This window comes from Caretta caretta, chromosome 1 (assembly GCF_965140235.1).
Source record: "Caretta caretta isolate rCarCar2 chromosome 1, rCarCar1.hap1, whole genome shotgun sequence".
Taxonomy (NCBI): Eukaryota; Metazoa; Chordata; order Testudines; family Cheloniidae; genus Caretta; species Caretta caretta.
In genome coordinates this window covers 58,514,477-58,534,754 of record NC_134206.1, presented here as the reverse complement: position 1 = coordinate 58,534,754, position 20,278 = coordinate 58,514,477, and the positions used below count along the sequence as shown (strand labels likewise).

Here is a 20,278-nt window from a genome sequence, read left to right as displayed (position 1 = left end):
CATTTACATTGCCTATAGAGATGGTAAATATTTCCAAAAACTTTTTGGTATTTAAGATGAGAGCCTGTTAGCTATTATCATAGAGTTTAAGGCCAAAGTGGACAACCAGATCATCTAGTTTGATCTCCTGTATATCACAGGTCACAAACACCACCCAGCATCCACACACTAAACCCAACAACTGAAATTAGACTGAAGTATTACAGCCCAGAAGAGACTAAACTGTTGTGTGCCACAGGTAGAGACTAGGCAGTACCGAGATGCACCAATGCCAGAGTCTCCTGAAATGGCAGGGAATTGATTAAGGGAGATATACCCAGATAATTCCTGCAAATAACCCACATCCCATGCTGCAGAGGAAGGCAAAAACCCTAGGTCACTGCGGGTCTGACCTGGGGGAAAATTCCTTTCCAACCCCACATATGATGATCAGTTATACCCTAAGCATGTGAGCAAGAACCAGCTAGCTAAGCCCATGAGAGAAAGAATCCTCAGTGCTACCTCAGAGTACTGGCCCACCCTGTCTTGTCCCCCATCTCCAGCCATGGCCATCTCTGATCTTTTAGAGGAAGGAGACAAAAAACAAAAAAAAGAGAATACATTGATGGGTGAGGAGTGTGTGGAAATCCCTTCCTGATCCTTGCAATTGGCCAGTTGAAGCCCTGAAGCTTGAGATTTGAGGGGCATAAGACATAAATCAGAAGGGACCCCCAGAGCTGCCAAGCCCTGCCCCCACCATCACATGCAACCCTATCATATAATCCCATTCATAAATTTATCCATCTCTCTCTCTCTCAAAACTAAGGTGTTTGCACCCACAACTCCTATTGGGAGGCTGTTCCAGAATCTCACTCCTCTGAAGGTTTCTAACCTTCTTCTAGTTTCCAGCCTGAATTTGGTCACAAGCAGTTTATACCCATTTTGTTCTTGTGCCAACATTGTCCTTTAGCTTAAATAGCTTTTAATCCTCTGTGGTTCCCTTTTCAGCCTTCTTTTCATTAGGCTAAAACAAGCCAAGCTCTTCCAGTCCCCTTTCATAACACAGACCCTACATTCCCCGAATCATCCTTGTAGCTCTGCTCTGCACCTGTTCTAGAAAGATGAATTCAAACTGGAACATGGGCAACCAGAATTCTATGCCATATTCCAAATTAGTTCTTACCAGTGCCTTGTACAATGGTATTAATATGTCTGTATCTGTACTGAAAATGCCATGATCCATCTTAGGATCACATTTGCCTTTTTTTGCAGCTGCATCACATTGGTGACTCAGTCATTCTGTGATTGACCAACACACTCAGGTCACTTTTCTTATCTGTCACAACTGATGAGCCAACAGCTTTTTATAGAAATTCTTCTTATTAAAGCTTAAATGCATAACCTTGCACTTCGTACTATTGAGTTTCATTCCATTTCTGTGCACAGTCTTCCTCACTGAAACCATTTCTGTTGCCATCTTCCTGGTTTTATACTAGCCCAGGCAACACCTACTGAGCTAAGCTTCATCTTCCAGTCATGGGTTGCTTCTCCAGCCTCATCCTTGCATGTGCAGCATTTCACATTAATTGGCCCTTCTTTCTCAGCTTCCTTATCCCTTTCAGAACTGATGTGTGATAAACATCCCATCACACTGGCACAGTCTATACCCTGGTAAACCCATCTTGCATTACATCTCCTTTTCTGTTTACCTCCATACATTTAATTATTCTTTCCTTTGCAATTTGTTCTAAAATCTTGCATATTACCGAGATCAGACTAACAGAGCTGTAAATGCCCATAAGCATAGGTATGACATTAGCTATTCTCCAGTCATGCAGTACTACCCCAAATAGATTTATTTAAAATCCTTGCTACTAGAGAATTTGCAATCTCATGTGCCATTTTTTTCAGTATTTTGGGGTGGAAATTGTCTGGTCCCCCTGATTTGAGAGCATTAAACTCTTCAAGTTTTTCTTCCACCTCTGTTGTGGTCATACCTATTTCTATGCACTCATTTCTATCAGCCATCCTGCCTTCGTACTCATGTTCCATATTATCATCCTTATTGAAAACAGAGACATTGTATTCATTTAGTTTTGGGGCATACTTAGATTACCTTTAATCTTCTCCCTATCCACACTGCACACAGACCTCATCCTTCTTCATTCTATTTTTATGTATATAACGAAAAAACCTCTTACTACTTATATTCATTTCTTTGGCAAGAACTAATTCAGCCTGGCTTTTAGCAATTCTCACTTTATACAATTTCTAACCTCCAAGATATAGCTTTCTTCACTGATCAATCTTTTTCCATTTGCTATGGGCTTTCAGCTTACCCCTAGTAACCTTTTTGAGATAATTATTCATCCAGACAGCTCTGGAGTCTTTTCCTACAAGATTTTTCCCCCTTGCTTGGGATGCAAATTAAAGATAATTAGTGTATAGTTGATTTAAAAGAAATTCTAAGCCTCCTCCACATTGAAGCCCTTGACCTCTTTAGTCCAGGTGACTTCTTTAATTCCCTTAGTTTCCCAAAATCTGCCCTTTTGAAATAAAAAAATGTTCTTGATGACCTGGTTTTGATTATCCTTCCATTTAATTTAAACTGAATCATCTTGTGATCAGTCAATCCAAGGTTATTTCCTATGACCAGCTGTTCTATGATGCCCTCACTACTTAACAAAACCAAATCGAAAATTGCATCCCTTCTTGTTGGTTCAGTGATGATTTGATGAAGGAAACTGACTTATATCACATCCAGGAGTAAGTGGGCCCTACCAGTATTAGTAGTACTTGTTCTCCAATCTATGTCCGGGAAGTTAAAGTCTCTCACACACAATGACACAATTCCTGATAGTATTTATCTCAGAATTCACAGATCCACTACTCCCAAAGAAATAGTACGCACCAGTTTACCAGTTTCACCTCAGGATCTTGGTTCCACTCAAATAGCACCATTTAGATTTGTTTATATTGAAAACAAGTACAAGTTTATTTAATAAAGAACAAAGATTTGAGAAGAGTGTCTCTGGATTAAGTTTAGAAGTGTGTGCAACAAGAGTGATGTAGTGGTGGGAGTCTGCTATAGACCACCGGACCAGGGGGATGAGGTAGATGAGGCTTTCTTCCGGCAACTCACGGAAGCTACTAGATCGCATGCCCTGATTCTCATGGGTGACTTTAATTTTCCTGATATCTGCTGGGAGAGCAATACAGCGGTGCATAGACAATCCAGGAAGTTTTTGGAAAGCGGAGGGGACAATTTCCTGGCGCAAGTGCTAGAGGAGCCAACTAAGGGGGGCGCTTTTCTTGACCTGCTGCTCACAAACCGGGTAGAATTAGTGGGGGAAGCAAAAGTGGATGGGAATCTGGGAGGCAGTGACCATGAGTTGGTTGAGTTCAGGATCCTGACGCAGGGAAGAAAGGTAAGCAGCAGGATACGGACCCTGGACTTCAGGAAAGCAGACTTCGACTCCCTCAGGGAACGGATGGCCAGGATCCCCTGGGGGACTAACTTGAAGGGGAAAGGAGTCCAGAAGAGCTGGCTGTATTTCAAGGAATCCCTGTTGAGGTTACAGGGACAAACCATCCCGATGAGTCGAAAGAATAGTAAATATGGCAGGCGACCAGCTTGGCTTAATGGTGAAATCCTAGCGGATCTTAAACATAAAAAAGAAGCTTACAAGAAGTGTAAGGTTGGACATATGACCAGGGAAGAGTATAAAAATATTGCTCGGGCATGTAGGAATGATATCAGGAGGGCCAAATCGCACCTGGAGCTGCAGCTAGCAAGAGATGTCAAGAGTAACAAGAAGGGTTTCTTCAGGTATGTTGGCAACAAGAAGAAAGCCAAGGAAAGTGTGGGCCCCTTACTGAATGAGGGAGGTAACCTAGTGACAGAGGATGTGGAAAAAGCTAATGTACTCAATGCTTTTTTTGCCTCTGTCTTCACTAACAAGGTCAGCTCCCAGACTGCTGCGCTGGGCATCACAAAATGGGGAAGAGATGGCCAGCCCTCTGTGGAGATAGAGGTGGTTAGGGACTATTTAGAAAAGCTGGACGTGCACAAGTCCATGGGGCCGGACGAGTTGCATCCGAGAGTGCAAAAGGAATTGGCGGCTGTGATTGCAGAGCCATTGGCCATTATCTTTGAAAACTCGTGGCGAACCGGGGAAGTCCCGGATGACTGGAAAAAGGCTAATATAGTGCCAATCTTTAAAAAAGGGAAGAAGGAGGATCCTGGGAACTACAGGCCAGTCAGCCTCACCTCAGTCCCTGGAAAAATCATGGAGCAGGCCCTCAAAGAATCAATCCTGAAGCACTTGCATGAGAGGAAGGTGATCAGGAACAGCCAGCATGGATTCACCAAGGGAAGGTCATGCCTGACTAATCTAATCGCCTTTTATGATGAGATTACTGGTTCTGTGGCTGAAGGGAAAGCAGTGGATGTATTGTTTCTTGACTTTAGCAAAGCTTTTGACACGGTCTCCCACAGTATTCTTGTCAGCAAGTTAAGGAAGTATGGGCTGGATGAATGCACTATAAGGTGGGTAGAAAGCTGGCTAGATTGTCGGGCTCAACGGGTAGTGATCAATGGCTCCATGTCTAGTTGGCAGCCGGTATCAAGTGGAGTGCCCCAAGGGTCGGTCCTGGGGCCGGTTTTGTTCAATATCTTCATAAATGATCTGGAGGATGGTGTGGATTGCACTCTCAGCAAATTTGCGGATGATACTAAACTGGGAGGAGTGGTAGATACGCTGGAGGGGAGGGATAGGATACAGAAGGACCTAGACAAATTGGAGGATTGGGCCAAAAGAAATCTGATGAGGTTCAATAAGGATAAGTGCAGGGTCCTGCACTTAGGATGGAAGAATCCAATGCACCGCTACAGACTAGGGACCGAATGGCTAGGCAGCAGTTCTGCGGAAAAGGACCTAGGGGTGACAGTGGACGAGAAGCTGGATATGAGTCAGTAGTGTGCCCTTGTTGCCAAGAAGGCCAATGGCATTTTGGGATGTATAAGTAGGGGCATAGCGAGCAGATCGAGGGACGTGATCGTTCCCCTCTATTCGACATTGGTGAGGCCTCATCTGGAGTACTGTGTCCAGTTTTGGGCCCCACGCTACAAGAAGGATGTGGATAAATTGGAGAGAGTCCAGCGAAGCGCAACAAAAATGATTAGGGGTCTAGAACACATGACTTATGAGGAGAGGCTGAGGGAGCTGGGATTGTTTAGCCTGCAGAAGGGAAGAATGAGGGGGGATTTGATAGCTGCTTTCAACTACCTGAAAGGGGGTTCCAAAGAGGATGGCTCTAGACTGTTCTCAATGGTAGCAGATGACAGAACGAGGAGTAATGGTCTCAAGTTGCAGTGGGGGAGGTTTAGATTGGATATTCGGAAAAACTTTTTCACTAAGAGGGTGGTGAAACACTGGAATGCGTTACCTAGGGAGGTGGTAGAATCTTCTTCCTTAGAGGTTTTTAAGGTCAGGCTTGACAAAGCCCTGGCTGGGATGATTTAACTGGGAATTGGTCCTGCTTCGAGCAGGGGGTTGGACTAGATGACCTTCAGGGGTCCCTTCCAACCCTGATATTCTATGATTCTAAGAACCAAGTAGAGTTAATTGTATCAAATAGTTACATGTACAATAAAAGTTAACATGCTTTCTGGAGCCTAAACTTAACAAGACATTTCTTCTGTCTTACAAAGCATAGCCCATCCAAAAGTGTGTCTCCCATTGTTTAAAAGCCAGATGGTCTGTGATCCTGTGTTCATAAGACAAGCCAGCTGGCTGCTTGCCCCTTAGCTGAAAGATACCTGGGTGTAATCTGCACCCCCAGATACCGTTCTAACCATCCACTGTCTTCACTTGTAAACAGGGTAACACCTGCTGTTTGTTTTTTGGGTTTTTTTTTTGCTATATAGAATCTCCCCTGGTGACTTTGCAATTACTGGATTAGCATTTTGTTCAGGCTGTCAATAGACATTCATTGTGAAGTATGCAATGCTCAATTTACATATAGCCAGACAGGTAGATAAGCATCTCCTGCCTCAAAGAAACTTGCTTATCGCTTTCTGGTGACCAGCCCCCCAGCTCACAGACCTTAAGACGGGGTGGGCAAACTTTCTGGCCCGAGGGCCGCATCGGAGTTGCAAAACTATATAGAGGGCTGGGTAGGGAAGGCTGTGTCTCCCCAAACATCCTGGTACCCACCTCCATCCGCCCCCTCCAACTTCCCGCTCAGAATCCCTGACCCATCCAACCCCCCCTGCTCCTTGTCCCCTGATCGCCCCCCTCCCAGGACCCCCACCCCTTCCCCCTAACAGGCACCCCGGGACTCCGACGCCTATCCAGCCTCCCCGTTCCATGACCGGCCCCCCAACCAACCTCCACTCCATCCAACCGCTCCCTGTCCCCTGACTGCCCCCCGGGACCTCCCGCTCCCCCCCCATCATGCCAGAGCCAGCCACGCTGCCACACTGTCTGGCAGGACTGGCGGGCCAGAGCACTGGCAGTGCAGCACATTGAGGCTGTGGGAGAGGGGGAATAGCGGGGGGGACGGGGGACTAGCCTCCCCAGCCGGGAGCTCAGGCGCCGGGCAGGACGGTCCCGCGGGCCAGATGTGGCCAACGAGCCGTAGTTTGCCCACCTCTGCCTTAAGAGCATAATTTTCAGTGTGTATATATATATATATATATAACTCCTTGCATATTATCTATCTATTTTGCAATGATTATGATGATCGGTGTGACACAGGCTTTCAGTAGGGACCTTACATGGCACTCTTTGACAAACTATAGAGACCAGACCCAGGGAATCCCTGTGACCCTATGCACCCCCATGCCCTCTGCCAGTAGATCCCAAGAAGTCCCTGGGTCACATCAAGTAATATTTAAAAAAAACCTAGTACTGATATAGAAGCCAATTTTGTTGCTTCAGGAAAGTACAGTATAAAACCTATTAATGGTTCCTCAAAACTAATAAAGAACATAATATAATTCTTATCAGACCAGCAGAAAATGTGCACTATAGGGAGCAATATTCTGCCACAAGGGAGAGGAACTGCATGACCTATTGACAGTAGATCTTTGCTACAATAGACACTTTATATTCCGTTTTTTCTTCATTCTACATATGTATGTTTTTGCATTAATGAAAAACAAGATCCCTATATGTGTCCAAAACAGGGCCGTTTGGGGAATGCTTGTGAATGCTACTTCTAGGGGATCATGACAAGGACACAAAGGGATGCTGTCATGAGTGACCTGCATATGTTCCAAGAGTAACAAGAGAAATGGGAGTGGAAAGAAATTTTAGAAGAGAAGCCTGGTTGCTTGGTTTTAAGAGGAAATGGAGTGAACTAGCCAAACTAAGATCCAATATGAGGTCAAACTGGGATGAGAGCTGAATGAGGCTTAAATGAAGAGGAGGAGGAGGAACTGTTAAGTGTTACGTGGTGGGTGTATGGGGAAGAAAATATGGTATTCCAGTTTGCTTTTTCTGAGAATGTCTTCTTCCTGGTATTAAATACATTTCAGAATTTTTACCTACATTGTTTTAAAGAGATGGCATTTATTATTATATAATACAGATAGAAATTATTCTGAAATTTTAAAACAGAGCTTTCTTTTAATAAAAATACAGTTTTAACTACTTTTAACCAAAAGCAGAAGTAACCATCTCTGACTAAACTAAACAGCGACCCATTAAGCAAAAACTTGAATAAAAGATATGGACATATTAAAGCTTACGTTCTTACCTTTCTCTCTAGACATTCAATACTTCTGCTTAACTACTTTCCTCTTCTCATACCCTTTCTTCACATATTTCTATCTCTCTTTTCTTCCCATTTCTATTCTTACTTTACCTTTAGGTACTCACGAAAATAACTTCTCTTTATCCCCTCCAAAAAATGAGGCTAGTCAATCTGCCCTTTCATACAGCTTGTTCAGTAATGACCTCCGGTGTTTGGAAGAGTTTTTATTTTTGAATGTCCTTTGGGGGAAGTTTTATTAAAAAGAAATATATTCTGTTATCTTTCTACTAAGCAAGATTCAGACTAAAAGAAAATAATTTGAAGCGAGAATCACGCTAGAGACTAAATTATGCCTCTCATTAATTTTTTTAGGAGTAAAAAGTTTGTAGTTTATACAGTATCTATCCTTAGAGAGCAGCCATGCATACAAACTGGATATAACCCTCAGAGAACAGTTAACAGATTTATTTAAAATAATTCTACAAAATGTTAGCTACGTTTTCAGATAACAGTTAAGGACAGCTAATACCACTTTTTTCATTTCATTATAGTTCCAAATTATATAACAGATCTGGCTACAATTTAGAATCTCACAAAAATTAGTAAAACTTTTATTATCAATTGATTTGACTTTGTTTTTCTTTTGTGTGTGTGATACATGAGCCTTAAATAATTTGAAAATGTATTTATTCAGTGTCAGGAACCTTTACTGGAAACATTTATTACTTTTCTTGTAGTGTTTAAGAAACCAGCATTAACTAAATACTTTTATGTTTGGAGCTTACAAAAGCCAGGACATTCAGAATTGTAGTTACAACTCTGTCATTAGCTCAGCCAATTAAGACCCATGGTACAAGAAATTCAGAGCAATGGGTGATTCTGCACATTTTGGAATACATCCTCATATTAGGTCACAAGAATTTATAAGCATCTCTTGTTTACATCAGTATAAGAATATACCTCTATATACAGTGTAGTCTTTTGCTGAGTTATGTATGAAGCATCACAGATTTAACTCTGAACTCCATTGCTGTTATGTGAAGGTATCTGTTTCAACCTAAATGTTGTTTCACTGTACTTTTAATCAGTTTCAGTGTTTGTTTTTTGAAGTTGTGGTATAACTTGCATTAATATTGGGTTTTGGTATTGTGAAAGATTTTCCTAGCTTTACCCTTGTAATGTGTTCTAGAGACTGCAGTGAGAATTTTTGCCATCATTATGCTGATAAACATGGAGCTATATACAATATCCTGAAAACTAGCTATTTCACATGCTTAGCTACTATTCAAACATTTTTCCGATTTCAAAAACACTTTCACTAAAATACTACAGAACTGCTCACCCACTCTACAACACAGTTATAACAGAATCAGGGGATCAAGTGATAACAATTGTAATTTCTAATTGGAACAGAATTTTACTGTGTCACTGCAACCAAGCTAAAGCCTTGGATTGCCCATATCGTAACTGGGTCCCCAGGCTCCATTATAGTGTGTATATATATATATTAAAAACTTTTTATGTTAGAAATTGACTATACAATGTTTACCAGTTCTTCATAGCAAATTGCCATGATTTGAAACATCTGAGATCCTAAACCCAGAAAACTAACATTACACAGGATGCAATCTGAAAATGTATTAACAAAATCCATTTATTTAGTTACTGTTTTAATGAAATACTTTTTTTGTGATTTCAAGTTATATGTAGTTTATGCTCTTTCTAGTGAAATACAAAGTTGAGGTGCTGGATGGATCGAAATCATACAGTCATTTCCTGAAACTTTACAAATATTTCTTTCAAATCAATTAATTTCAAATATTTCAACAGAATATAAAATATTTTTCTCTAACTCTTAACTTTAGCTACACAGATATTCACAAGTAAATCTCAAAAGATGAAGGGAAAGGTGATTCAGACATTGAATGGCCTGAGCAAGCTAAGGTTGTGAGATCTTCTGCTGGGTAGGATGGTGGTTATTTTTTATTTATTTATTTATTTTTAAAGCAAAAATCCTGGGAAGGATACACAACTTGAACGATTCAAGTTTTTTACAGTCTTGTATTTACACTTACAGATTTACATTCTGGCCCATCGAAACTAAATTAGTAGTGTTTGCTACACATTGGGAGTCTTGTGTCCATTCATATGTTACTCTGATAGATATAAACTTGCATTTGACTGCTTTACCTGAATTTGTCCATAATACCCCTGTCCTCTCTTCAAATCCGTCTTCAGGACCCACTTTGACTGTGATGTCTATAGTCATTGCCAGCAAATAAAAATTGGAGAGGACCAGCTGGGTATAATTGACATTGTTTATAGGGGAAAAAAATCAAGTATAATATGTTTTTATCCCTTTCCTTCACCTGTAATACATTGCTTGTTTTCTTATTCTTAGACTGTGAACTCTTTAGAGCAAAGACTGTGTGACCAGCATATACTTTGACAGCAAATACAGAGTCTCTCATAGTTTGTACGTGAGAGAGGAGGGTATCTCTTGTCATGTTATTTAGACCTCTATTGGGCACGTGAGTCAGAATTTTCTTCTGACCACTGACTCAAAGCTTGAGCCTATGCTCATCAAAGTCAGTGGTAAAGCTCCCATTGACTTTAATGGTGCAGGATCAGAGCCTCATTCTTTTGAGGCTTATTTACTTAGAATGCAAGACAATAATGAACCGTGAACCGGGATGAGGATCTGGACAGAACAACCCCATAATTGAAATTCATTTATTTTATCTTCTAGGAGGAATTTTTTTTCTGTTTCTTAGTAATAGTGAAGATTAATTTTCTAAAAAGATTAATAGCTTACCATTTTTATGTATTTTATTCCTGTGATTACTAATCTGTGGAATAAGACATGCATTTTTCCTAAGGATAGAATTAATACTTTGAGAGAGAGTCTTTCAAAATGTAAGATTTTTCACGTGGAAGTCAAGATTAAGATGCCTTTGTTTACTGAAAACGAAGAGTCTAAAGAACTTTGAAGAGTATCCGAAAAGTGAATAAACTTTCAAATGTAAAATGAAATCCAAGATGTTTAAGACTATTTGTTGAATTAACATGAAGCAGCTTTAATGCATTATAAATATGAAAATATAACTTTGTGGTCTAGCAAATTAATAAAAAATTACTCACATAGCATATTCAAATGAACAGTAGTAGTGTACTTACTTCAGTGTGGAATCATTTGTTTGTCAAACCATACAGTGAAATGAGACCACTCATTAAAAATAGCCAAATAATTTAAATTTCCTAATTTCAGGCATTATATTAGGAGCCAGATTGTGATGCCTTGACACATGCTGAATTGTGCCGTATATGACAGATAGACCAATGAAAGTCAGTGGGACTACTTGTGCAGGAATATATTATTCAAAAGTGAGTAAGGGTATTACTGTCTGGCCATAAGTGATTTGTTTTTAAACAGGGCTTTACAGAACCTAACAGGAACAGAAATGCTGTTATGAAATTATTTTATATTTAAAATAAAATTGTTTTAAAAATGGAATAAAAAAGGCCTTGCAGAACAGCTGTATAATTTACCAGCTCAGCCACAAAATCTGTTTGCCTGTACTGTACAAATATGATTATAAAAAACCTGATATTTTACTTGGCCTGAGTTAGTGGGATAGTAGATATTTGTGATGCTGTTTATAAATATTCCTCTGCCGCCTCTTTGAACACAACAACCAAAAGGTAAACATTCATTTCCCATGTTAAACTGCACAAAATAGTAAACTAGGGTTAAGATTTTTGAAAATACAGTTTCTGTGAGGAGCTCTGGAAATTAGGCAGTAGCTGATTACATTGTTGCCGGTATGTGCATTGTGATCGCCTGCTCTTTCTCTCTGTTATCTGTTACCTCACGGTCAGACATGACAGGATTTTTGTCACGCATAAGATGCTGAAGTCATCAAAGGGTCAGCCAGTCCATTCTTCAGGGAGCCGCTCCTGCCTCGGTTGCTCTGTGGGATAGTCACACTTTCCCAAGAGGGATAGGAGCAGGGGTTAAAAAGTAACTTAATGGACTTACCGGTATGCAGGGTGGCTGGGGTCCTGGGCAAGGTGGGGGCGGCTCTGGGCCCCCGGAAGGGGCAAGGCCTCGGGCAGAAGGGGCAGGGCTGAGGCCAGATTCCCCCAGCCAGCCCTTCAACGCTGCCCGGCCCGCACTGTCTGGGCCCCGTCGGCAATTTAAAGGGCCTGGGGCTCCGCCTGCTGATGCAGCAGCAGCGACTGGGAGCCTCAGGCCCTTTAAATCGGTGCCGGAGCCCTGGGGTAGTGGCAGCGGCCAGCAGCCCTGGAGCTGTGGTGGTGATTTAATGGGCTTGGGGCTCTGGCTGCTGCTGGGAGCCCCGGACCCTTTTAAATCATCGTGCCCCAGGGCAGCTGCCCCTTTTGGCTCCTCCCCCTTCAGCAGCCCTGCTGGTGCGGTCGCCATACCTTCTTACCGGTACGCCATACTTTACCGTACTGGCTTACTTACGCCTCTGGATATGAGACCCCCAAAAGATGTAATCTCAGCGTAAATAGGCATTGGGTAGGCTATCCCGTTCCTCCTGCGATGTGCAAAGGCACACACCGGGAACAGAATACTTAGATGGTAGAGATACAGTGCTCCCACTTTTTTCCCAACTAATCCCAGCTCTGATGGAATTCCTTAATGCTGTGTGTGAGGAATCTACATTGGTGAGGTTACCAGGCCTTATCATCCCCCAATTCCAAGCTCTATCAAGATTCAACTCAGACTAGTGGAGCAGGGCTGGCAGCCTCTGGCTTTTCGTTGCCACACAGTTCTAGAAAGTTCTGAGAAGGATGAGTGCTGTTCAGAGAGTGGTGTTCTTCCCTTGCCTCAAGAGGAAGCAGAGGTCTTGGCTAAAAAGAACTTTAACACACTTGAAGCAATGCCCAAAGTAATGGATTTTGTCCTTTGCACAACAGTATTGCAGTGCACTCTTCATGGGTGCAAAGGTTCACCTTTACAGAGCTCAGTGAAGGAGTAGGATGTAAATTGTTAATTCTTTGTCTCCAAACTCTGGATATGGATTTTTTAGCAGACACCCAGATGCTCCAGTGGTAGATCTTCCACTGATCAGTTGTGCTTCACAGGGCCAGCCCACAACATTTTGGCACCTGAGTCGGGGAGCTCAAATGATGTCCCTTTCCTCCCTCGCTTGGCCCAAAACTTTGAAAGGTCTCAATGCTGCCTTCTTCTTGTTCTTCTCCTCTCATGGTACTGCTCTGCTACCTACCCCAATAAAGAAGAACTAACAACTTAAAATGCCTTGTTCAAACATTTTAAGTAACACTTAACTTTCAAACACCTGAACAGCAAATGTAACTTTTCTTGTCTGCCTAGTAAGCACTGGCATTTTTATCTGTTTGAATAATTAAAGTGGTGCTTTCTGTGCCGCCTTGGTTGCAAAGATTTGAACTGCTTCCTGAAGGTCCACAGTCTGGGCCAGCTCATGCTCTATTGAGATGGTTGCAAGGCCGACCACCCTCTCCTGTGTCATTGTGGAGCATAAATGTGATTTTATTAACTTCAGCTTGGAGAAGCTGCGTTCTCCACTGGCAGCTGTTACAGGAAGTGTTAGAAGTATGTGCAAAGCAACAAAAGCATTTGGAAAGAGGGTGGTCATCTTATCTGTGCACATATATTCCAGAACAACCTTTGGAGTTGATCCTGCTGAAATGTATCTTGAAAGGGATTTCAGTTCATCACCTAATTCACTCGCATCTATATCGCACAGTCATCACGTGTCAACACTGTCTCTAGTCCCTGCATTGCTGATGCAGGTCATCTTCAGGTATAGTGAGGAGTCTTGGAATATCATACAAGATCCCAAATATACTGCTGTGTTCCTTGAGCTGCATGAAATGTTCTTCAACTGATTGTACAATACAATCTAGCACCTGGTTAAAGAATTCAACTTTGAATTGTTGTTTGGGGTCTCTTGTGGGATTATCCTGTGCCTCGTAATCAAAATGTCGTCTTCTTTGGTGACTCTTTTTTATTCTTGAATGGGTGGGAAAATTAGCTTCAGTGTGAAGTTCCTCTGCCAACTTCTGTGCACACTTCAGAATGTTTTGAAATCCCTCATCTGACCTGTAAGACTGTAGGTATGACTTTGCTTTGTCCAATTGTTCCATTGCTCCAGATATATCAAGGTCAACACCTTGGAGTCTCTTGCTTACAACATTTATTTCAAACAGTATGTCACACCACAACACTAAGCCACATAGAAATTTGAAGTTATGTATGTTTCTGGTGATTTCATTTCGCTCTGCCACTGTTCTCCCACAAACAGTTTCCGTCATAGCATTATCCTCCATAATGGCAACTACGGCATCATCTATCTTCCCAATTTGGTGTTTGATAGGCTTTATCGCCTCCATTCGACTTTCCCATTGTGTGGCACTCAGTGGTTTCAGTGTCAGAGGGGATGTTCCTAGATGTTGCTTCAAAATTTGCCATCGATGAGTTAATGCAGAGAAGAATATATAGATGCTTTGAATTGAATTAAAAAATTCAGCAGCCTCACTAGAAGCTGATGCTGCATCACTGACCACTAAGTTCAATGAATGAGAACTGCATGGGACAAAAAAAGCTCGAGGGTTTAACTCTTGGATCCGTGTCTGCACTCCTCTGTTCTTTCCTCTCATGTTGGCACCATTATCGTAGCCCAGACCTCTCATGTCAGATATCATGACTCCCTTAGGGAACTGATGAGCAAGATCCCCTGGGAGAATAACATGAGGGGGAAAGGAGTCCAGGAGAGCTGGCTGTATTTTAAAGAATCCTTATTGAGGTTACAGGGACAAACCATCCCGATGTGTAGAAAGAATAGTAAATATAGCAGGCGACAAGCTTGGCTTAACAGTGAAATCCTTGCTGATCTTAAATACAAAAAAGAAGCTTACAAGAAGTGGAAGATTGGACAAATGACCAGGGATGAGTATAAAAATATTGCTCGGGCATGCAGGAGTGAAATCAGGAAGGCCAAATCACACCTGGAGTTGCAGCTAGCAAGAGATGTTAAGAGTAACAAGAAAGGTTTCTTCAGGTATGTTAGCAACAAGAAGAAAGTCAAGGAAAGTGTGGGCCCCTTATTGAATGAGGGAGGCAACCTAGTGACAGAGGATGTGGAAAAAGCTAATGTACTCAATGCTTTTTTTGCCTCTGTCTTCATGAACAAGGTCAGCTCCCAGACTACTGCACTGGGCAGCACAGCATGAGGAGGAGATGACCAGCCCTCTGTGGAGAAAGAAGTGGTTTGGGACTATTTAGAAAAGCTGGAGGTGCACAAGTCCATGGGGCCGGATACGTTGCATCTGAGAGTGTTAAAGGAGTTGGCGGATGTGATTGCAGAGCATTGGCCATTATCTTTGAAAACTCATGGTGATCGGGGGAAGTCCCAGACGACTGGAAAAAGGCTAATGTAGTGCCCATCTTTTAAAAAGGGAAGAAGGAGGATCCTGGGAACTACAGGCCAGTCAGCCTCACCTCAGTCCCTGGAAAAATAATGGAGCAGGTCTTCAAGGAATCCATTCTGAAGCACTTAGAGGAGAGAAAAGTGATCAGGAACAGTCAGCATGGATTCACCAAGGGCAAGTCATGCCTGACTAATCTAATTGCCTTCTATGATGAGATAACTGGTTCTGTGGATGAAGGGGAAGCGGTGGACGTGTTGTTCCTTGACTTTAGCAAAGCTTTTGACACTGTCTCCCACAGTATTCTTGCCAGCAAGTTAAAGAAGTATGGGCTGAATGAACGGACTATAAGGTGGATAGAAAGCTGGCTAGATTGTCAGGCTCATCGGGTAGTGATCAATGGCTCCATGTCTAGTTGGCAGCCGGTATCAAGTGGAGTGCCCCAAGGGTCGGTCCTGGGGCCGGTTTTGTTCAATATCTTCATAAATGATCTGGAGGATGGTGTGGATTGCACCCTCAGCAAGTTTGCAGATGACTCTAAACTGGGAGGAGTGGTAGATACGCTGGAGGGTAGGGATAGGATACAGAGGAACCTAGACAAATTGGAGGATTGGGCCAAAAGAAATTTGATGAGGTTCAACAAGGACAAGTGCAGAGCCCTGCACTTAGGATGGAAGAATCCCATGCACCGCTACAGACCAGGGACCGAGTGGCTCGGCAGCAGTTCTGCAGAAAAGGACCTAGGGGTTACAGTGTACGAGAAGCTGGATATGAGTCTACAGTGTGCCCTTGTTGCCAAGAAGGCCAATGGCATTTTGGGATGTATAAGTAGGGGCATTGCCAGCAGATCGAGGGTCGTGATCGTTCCCCTCTATTCGACATTGGTGAGGCCTCATCTGGAGTACTGTGTCTAGTTTTGGGCCCCACACTACAAGAAGGATGTGGAAAAATTGGAAAGAGTCCAGCGGAGGGCAACAAAAATGATTAGGGGACTGGAACACGTGACTTATGAGGAGAGGCTGAAGGAACTGGGGATGTTTAGTCTACGGAAGAGAAGAATGAGCTGATAGCTGCTTTCAACTACCTGAAAGGGGGTTCCAAAGAGGATGTCTCTAGACTGTTCTCAGTGGTAGCAGATGACAGAACAAGGAGCAATGGTGTCAAGTTGCAGTGGGGGAGATTTAGGTTGGATATTAGGAAAAACTTTTTCACTAGGAGGGTGGTGAAACACTGGAATGCGTTACCTAGGGAGGTGGTAGAATCTCCTTCCTTAGAAGTTTTTAAGGTCAGGCTTGACAAAGCCGTGGCTGGGATGATTTAATTGGGGATCGGTCCTGCTTTGAGCAGGGGGTTGGACTAGATGACCTTCTGAGGTCCCTTCCAACCCTGATATTCTATGATTCTATGATCACAATTCCCATATCTTCCAGCTTTTTAAGAAGCACATTTGTCATACCAGCTCCTGTAGTACCATCAATGTCAATAAATTCTAGAAAATGCTCTCTGACAGTCACCATTGCGGGGACATTTTCACGAGGTTCTGTTTTCGTTACAAAACGGACCATGAAAGTCATTTGTTCCGTATGGCTGATGTCAGGTGTGCAGTCCAGAATAGCATAGTAATATCTTGCTGACTTCAGATCTGCCACAATCTTCTGTTTGACTTTTGTTGCCAGTAACTGTGTGATCTCATTTTGAATTGTTATTCCAAGGTAGTGGTGTGGGTACATTTCTTGGGTGGTGAGTCTTCTTAGATGTTCCTGGAGTACAGCATCAAACTCAGCCATCAGCTCCACAATTTTAAGGAAGTTTCCATTGTTTGGCACATACAGCTGATCTGAAGTGCCACGCAATGCTAGGTTTTGGGTAGCAAGCATTCTCACAATGGCAATGAGCCTTTTCAGAACATTTTACCAGTAAAGAGACTCTGATGCAATCTTCTCTTGATGCTGATCATCTATGATGGCCTTTAACCTTAGTCTCATCTCAAGCTCTTTCCACTGATGGAATGCTCTCTGGTGATTTGCTGCCTTCTCTTGGCATGACAGATTTTCCCAGTCCTTTGTTCCTGTAGAACCCAATGTGGCTGGAACATTAGACTGGAAGAGTTTGCAACAAAAACAGTATGCAGCATTCCGAGTTTTTGAGTACATAAGCCATGGCCTCTCCACTTTGTCACCATTGGGGATTTCACGCCAGTAATGTGTTGGATGGAAACTTCTATTTTCATTGTCTTTGGGGAACATGGAGTTTTTCACTTTCCGCAGCCCATGCAGTACACGGAAGTCCTTCAGGCTACTGCTCAAGTGGGTCCACAATCCTTGATCATCTAGACTTAAGGAACTAAACTCGGCAGCAGCTGTTTCTTGCGCCTCCATCATACTCTTCTCTGATCTATGCTTTTCTTCAGGAATGTGCATGGTTACATCCATTTGAGATGGAGATATGGATGCTGCAGTAGCTGCCACGTCACCTGCACTCTAACTGGAATATCAGGCATCTCCTCACCACTCACGTCCTCACTGGGGCCAGAAGGCTCACCATGAACATTTGTGTCTATGTATCTCAGGAGAGCTCCTTCCTGCTTAGATAGAAAAGCTTCCTTTTGCTTTCTTTCTTTTTCTGAATGCTGCCCCAGAGGGGCGTTTCCTTCTTTTACTCATGACTGCTGTTCTGTGCCAACTATAGTGGCTCTCAACACTCAATTGAAGGGGACAAATAAGCAGGCTGGTAGCAGGGCCTGAGTGAGGGAAGATATCAGTGTCTTAAGGGACTAACTGGCTCCTACTACTTCAGTTGACTGCCTATTCTCCTCAAGTGGGTTCAGGGAAGCAGCAGGAAACAGGAAGCTCCCTGAGAAGCTGGTGTTAATCAGTCCAGGCTAGAGAGGTACATAAAAGCAGGGCTTTGGAGCGGAGCCCGGAGCTGGAGCATGGAGCAGTGGAACTGCAGGTTTTTGCCTGGCAGCCGGAGCACAGAATATCTTGACTGCTCTACTGCTCCAGTTTTTTTTTTCCATTTTCAATCCAAAACGAATGATATCTAGCAAGAAAGTCCTAAAGGTGCCAAAACTTTCAGATTATATAACAATTGATATTAATATCTACTTTACCACTTTACGTAATATGTCAGTTATTCTCACTTTGGCCGAAATCAAGATTTAATGTACAGATACAAAATTACAAAGTTTTTTTGAGATATGTTTTATTAAAGAATCAGATAATTATCAGACATCCGGCAACACTGCAGACTGCTCCCACCCTTGTGCCAAGGTTAGGCGAGTATGTACTCGCGTAGATTAGTATATGTTGATACTTCTTTTGTAAGGGTTGATCAACGAGACGCGCGGAGTGCTGCGATTATGGAAAAGTGTGCCGCAAGACACAAGATTTAAGATATCACAAACAGGTATATTGCAAAAAAAATGTTTTTGTTTATTGATATATTAAGATATCGCAAGAGATATTAACCACTTAAGCTCATTTCTCACACGGGCTCCCGTTACCGGTTCATTTGTACGTGCTCCCGTATCACTCTGGCGGACTTATTTTATAGGTCATCTGTTCAACGGTCTTTTGGTAGCATTGTTTGTAATTTTAAATTTAGTGAAAAAGTCACATGCAGCAGGCATATAAATATACAGTAAACATTTTTGCATAAATTAGGAGTGATTTTTGTGATATATCCAGAGTGATTGCAAAATGTCCAACACAACTTTGGGGGTGAATCCTTCGATCATTTTAGGAAAAAATGTTTCTGTGAACACGTGTCCTAAAATTCTCCTAAGGGAGCTACAGTCCCTTCAAGGAGGTGATGAAAATTTAATTTCTGATTAATATCTCAAAAATGCTTTAATATAAAGTAATGAAATTTTTGTCTGTGTCTTAGCGTTAGTATGTGATACAGTATTACATTTTCCAAAATTATTTAAATCATAGGGGTCCCGAACTGGCAGATGGTCATTTTTATTTCATATTTCAAGTAAGGCTTGTCGTGGACTGTCCCTGGCTACAGTGGTAATATTATGTTCCATAATAAGTTAATAATTTTTGGTTATTATTTATTATTGCGTTTAAAATTTATGGTTCCAAAGTTGAAAAATAGGTAATAAGTAATAAGTAAAATTGTGTCATTCTAAGCATCTAAGCAGATTAAAATTTTTAAACCGTTTTCTCAGAAATGATTAATTATACAAAATAAATTAAGAGTACCATTTTAATGCATGTTTTAGCATTAAATCATATTCCAGGGTCGTATCTGTTAAATAGTCAAAGATTTTAAAAATATTAAATAAAATTGGCCTAGTCCCCCCAGTTCACGACACCTGTAGTTTTAAATAATTTTATTTGAATGATGTTGTATGATAGAACATTGGAAATAAACTTTAACGGGAAAGCGGATTCAAATTGCAAGCACAGTTCTTTTAGTAAAGAGAGCAAATTTTCGGAAATATGTTTTTCCTTTGTCAGGCTGGAAACATTATACAAAAGAGAACCTGTTATTTGCTCTATCTTATATAATCTATTCAGGCTGGTGAAGCAAAAACATATTTCCGAAAATTTGCTCTCTTTACTAAAAGGACTGTGCTTGCAATTTGAATCGGCTTTCCTGTTAAAGTTTATTTTCAACCTTGTAACATATGTAGCCTCCTTACTTCCCAACAATTAATGTTGTAGAACAGCGATAGCACGTACTAACGCTATGACACATACCAAATTTCACTGATATATCTATATTAAATTGTTTTTGAGATATTAATTAAAAACTTGGAAAATATTTCGAATATTTTTACTGCAAAATTTCATAAGAAAAACTAACTTGCAATTTATAACCAAAAGTTGATATTAATTATGTATATTAAAATACTTCATTAAAACTGCAAGAAACATGTTAAAATGTTAAAATATTAAAATATACTTTAATAATTTTGTGTAAAAAGAAAATGCTATCATTTTTGTCCAGAAAATCCAAAATAAATTCGAAGTACATTAAGTGGTGAAGATATCACAAGCAGGTACATTATAAAAAAATGTAATGCTTTTGTTCATTGCTTTTTGACAAGAAACATTTGGATGCGATATCAGCACAAGAAGATTTGGCC

At 41.6% G+C, this 20,278-nt stretch overlaps 1 protein-coding gene across 4 annotated transcripts in view; it reads left to right on the top strand.

Moving 5' to 3' along the window:
* Positions 1 to 20,278, top strand: part of FNDC3A (fibronectin type III domain containing 3A) — a 207,363-nt gene that overhangs the window by 27,640 nt on the left and 159,445 nt on the right. The gene's annotated exons all lie outside the window — the stretch shown is intronic.